This window comes from Pseudorca crassidens, chromosome 9 (assembly GCF_039906515.1).
Source record: "Pseudorca crassidens isolate mPseCra1 chromosome 9, mPseCra1.hap1, whole genome shotgun sequence".
Classification (NCBI taxonomy): Eukaryota; Metazoa; Chordata; class Mammalia; order Artiodactyla; family Delphinidae; genus Pseudorca; species Pseudorca crassidens.
The window spans coordinates 4,206,194-4,210,614 of NC_090304.1; positions in this window are offsets into that span (position 1 = coordinate 4,206,194).

Here is a 4,421-nt window from a genome sequence, read left to right on the forward strand (position 1 = left end):
TTCCCTGATCAGGGATTCAACCCATGCTTCCTGCAGTGGAAGCGCAGAGTCCTAACCACTGGACCGCCGGGGAAGTCCCAGTTACACATTTATTTTCACCGATCTCCAGCTGCAGTTGGACATTCCGAAGACAGTGGTAGCCACAGAGCGAGTGGTTTGCCACCAGAGGAACATGGATGTTTCAAATCACATCACGGTTTTTGCGTGTATCTAGAAATGTTCGCCTTAATCCACCCTTCAAAATCACGGAAATTTCTAGACTTACTGCTGGGTTTATTTTACGTGTCAGTAAAGCAGGGCAGTTTCTATATCACAGATTAAATTTTTAAAAGTATTTGATGAACTGATTTTGGCGCAGTTTCCTTTGTCATCCTATCATTTTATCTTTTGCATTTATAAGTATTACTCTGAGAAGGGGTCCACTGAATTTAATGGTCTGCTACCAAGTCTCCCAGCCCGCAGGGTCACCGGCCTTAGCCCATGTCCCCTGGGGGGTGGGGGGGGCAGCGAGTCTCAGAGACATGGAGCTCAGAAGGGACAGGGTTCCAGTTCAAAGGCAGTCCTTCGGACCCCAGACAGCTTGCCTCATTTCTGCTGCACCCTGGCCCCGAGGGAACGCTGACCACCAAGGACATGGCTGAAGGCAGAGAGAAGCCCTGCTTGGTCAGAGAACTCCTTGACTGAAGGGTTCAAGGATGGAAAGGAGCCCTCAGCCAGGCCACTCCCTACAGGGAGCCCCTGCCCTCGTGATCTTTTCACCCCCGAGGAAGGAGAAATGCAAACCTGGGCCCTGAAATCAGAGCGTTCCAGATGATTCCCTATGGATGTGGTTCGTGGAGGACGTGGTCTCAGGAATGAATACAAAACTTAAAAAGCTCCCAGAGAAGTCGTGGGTGGTCCGTGCATCCAAGAAGGTGCCCCAGGCCGTCTGTTCATGACGAGCTGGACAGGCTCCCCAGGCTTCTCGCTGGGTTCCTTGTCCGCTGCGCCACCCCGCCCTCCCTGCCCAGGCCCACGCTCCCATGGTGACGTGACCGTGACGCCAAGGGCCCTGAGCTCTTAAACAGAGACTTTCTGTTTCTGTTTCTTTTCTGCTTCCTTTGAAGCCGGGTGGCCTCCCTGAGGGAACCCTGGAGGAGGTAGCCCTGCTCGGGGTCTCGGTGCCCAGCCATCTGCTGGCAGGGAGTGTGAACACGTCGGTGACGCATTCAGACAATGACCGCCATGGTCAGGGCGTGCAGAGCCCTGAAGCGCCCCTCGCTGCTCTCCTTTGCTTCCTGACTTTGGAGAATCTGGGGTGGTTGAGAGTCACCGCTCTGCTGACGCTCAAAGGGGAAAGGTGCCTGGCGCTCCAGGCTGCAGCATCGCCACCTCCCTTCTTTGGGGATGCCGCCTGGTCCCCTGCCCATCCTGGAGCCAGTCACGCTGGGATTTCTATCTGAGTCTGAAGTGCCCCGTGTCTCCCAGCAGATGTTCCACCATGAACCGGATCCACCCCGGACCTCCTGTTGTCCCCCAACCCTACTGATTTCTCTCAGTAAGCCAGTGGTCCCCCAGATCCCTACAGCCACTCAGACACCCCGAGGCACCCGCAGACTCCCTGAGGTCCCCCAAGACCATGAAGGCCCCCCCAGACCACTGAGGCCCCAGCGCCCCCAGATTCCCGAGGTCCTCCCAGACCCCCTGAAGCCCCCCAAGCCCCCCAAGTCTTCTCCAGACTCCCCAAGGTCCTTAGACTCCCCGAGGACCAAGATCCCACACCTGGACAGGCTGCAGGGAGTGGCCTGGCTGAGGGCTCCTTTCCATCCTTGGACCCTTCAGTCAAGGAGTTCTCTGACCAAGCAGGGCTTCTCTCTGCCTTCAGCCATGTCCTTGGTGGTCAGCGTTCCCTCGGGGCCAGGGTGCAGCAGAAATGAGGCAAGCTGTCTGGGGTCCGAAGAACTGCCTTTGAACTGGAACCCTGTCCCTTCTGAGCTCCATGTCTCTGAGACTCGCTGCCCCCCCACCCCCCAGGGGACGTGGGCTAAGGCCGGTGACCCTGCGGCTGGGAGACTAGACTCAGGAAGGCTGAGTTGGTCTTTTCCCTTCCCCTCGCCGTGAGGGCTCCAGCCCGGCTGGTGGCCTGCAAACACCAGGAGCCAGCCTCCAGGAAGGGACCAAGGACACTGGCCTCCTCGGATGGCACGACGAAGCCAAGAGGAGTCACCTTGCCCCCGGGGCAGGGATACGCGGCTGGCCCCTCTCTCCGTCCACTCCCTTCTGGGACAGCGGGCAGAGAATTCACAACTTCCCTCCTGCCCCAGATGTCCAAATATTTTTCTTATCAAGATGTTCATTTTCAGCAAATTGTACAAAGAGGAAAATCCTACAGAATGAAGAAGGAGGAGGGGGAGGGGGAGAAGGAGGAGAAGAAGAAAAGAGGAAGAAGAAGGAGAAGAGAAAGCTGTTTACACTCTAGGAAACAACTACAGGGAGAGAGCAAACTTCCTAGCCGTGGAGACCAGAGTGCCGGCCTCACGATCCTGTGATGAATCCACTGACTTGTTGGGCATCTTCCTTAAATGACCTTGAACCTCACTTATCCTACTCAAAGTATTCTTCAGGTAATTGGGGGCCCGTTTGGGCTGGTGGCCCCGAATTCTCAGAACAAAATCTGGGGGCGTGGTCTAGTAGACAGAACAAGAGGTTTGGAACAAGGTAGACTCCGGTGTGAATTTCGGAACTCCCAACAGATTTCGGTATGTCTTTAGATCTCAGGGTTTCAGTTTATAATACGGGCAGCATATTGTCTGACAGTGTTGATTCCCAAGTTCATGGTGCTGTGGAGGCCAGGCTGGGAACGGGATCGTGTCATGAAATCAAATGTCACGCTGACACACGGGCTCCGACTGCCTGACCTTCCCCCCGACGTCAGGGAACTGAGGCAAAGATGAGAGTGATTCTGACCCCAGGCTCTTTCACCGTATTATCTGCCTAAACTTTAGTCCCTGAGCTTAAAACCCAGGCAATTGCCTTAGTTTATTGCTTCACAGTTAAGATGTGGCCACCGTCACGGTTTACCCACTTAGCCAGCAGGTGCTTGTTGGTTTGAAAGGGCTTGGCTGGGCTTTCGCCCTCCCCGGCTGTGCTCCCTGTCCATCACCCTTGCTCGCTGTTTCTCACTTCCCAGTAAAGTACGTGCAGGTAGGAGAAGAAAAAGGAGAAGGAAAAGAAGAAGAAAAGAGGAAGAAGGAGAAGGAGAAACAAAACCCTTGTTTCAGGTTTTGCTAAGTGCATCTGAATAAGGGGGTTGGTATAGAGTACCCTCTGAAAGCAGAGCCCCAGGATGGGATTCTGGTGTTAGATTACTCACCAGTCAGACAGCAACGAGGACCCCATTCCTGGAGGTAAACCAGGTGGTGACCATCCCGGAACACAATTACCAAGGCTCTCACCTGTGGTTACTTGGGCTCAGGTGTGCCAAGGAAGGGAGGCATTGGGCTGTGCAGACGGTGACACTTGAACAGCACAGAAATCGGCTGCCTTTTGTTAAATGGCCCTGGGATCCTTGAAAGAGAAAGAGAGCCTCGGACAGCATGTAGAGATGTCCACCTCCTGCAGGGCAGACTGTCTTGAAAATCAGACCCGGGATCTGATGGTACGAGTGACACAGTTGCCGAGGAGATGGACAGATAGGCCTGCTCCAAGCCCCGGTCCTGAGGGGAAAAGAGTGAGACGCTGAGATGCAGGGTGGGGACACTTAGGTAGAGAAGAAAGACTGCACCTCCGGCTTCCCCCAAACCCTCCACATCTACAGAAGTAATCTCCTTACCCTTGACATAGGGGAGACCCCCCCCCCCTTTGCCTAGAGGTTCCCCAAAGGCTCACTCAAGGATTTGACATTTGTCCTTCCCTAATGGATGCCCACGACCCCTCAATACATTAAGGCTGATAATTTGATGACTAGGGTCAGCCCTCAGCATGGCCGCAGAGGAGAAACACATCAGGCAGTGAAGAGAGCAGGAGCTGGTGAACATGTGCCCATGGGAACCGGGAAGACATACATGGCAGTAGATCTGGCTCAGTTCGCAGACCCACACCCGATTGATGGATTGATTGGTAGGGAAGTGGAGTCCCCTTGAAGAAGGAGCCTGTAAATGTCACCGCCAGCTTATGCTGTAATCATTTCCCTGCTCCTTCCCCAAAGTGACATGTGGCTATTTACCTGGGTAGCTATGTCCTGAGAAAAGAGGGGTACCCAGCTTTCCAAGGATTGTTGGATGCAGGATCTGATGCCAGGAGACGTGAAACTCTGTTGCTGTCCCCTGGTGACAGTGGGAGCTCGTGGAAGCCAGATGATAAATGGAGTCCCAAGTCCATCTCACAGTGGATCCAGGTCCATCCCTCAGTGCATCCACGGACTCACCCTGTGATCATTTTCT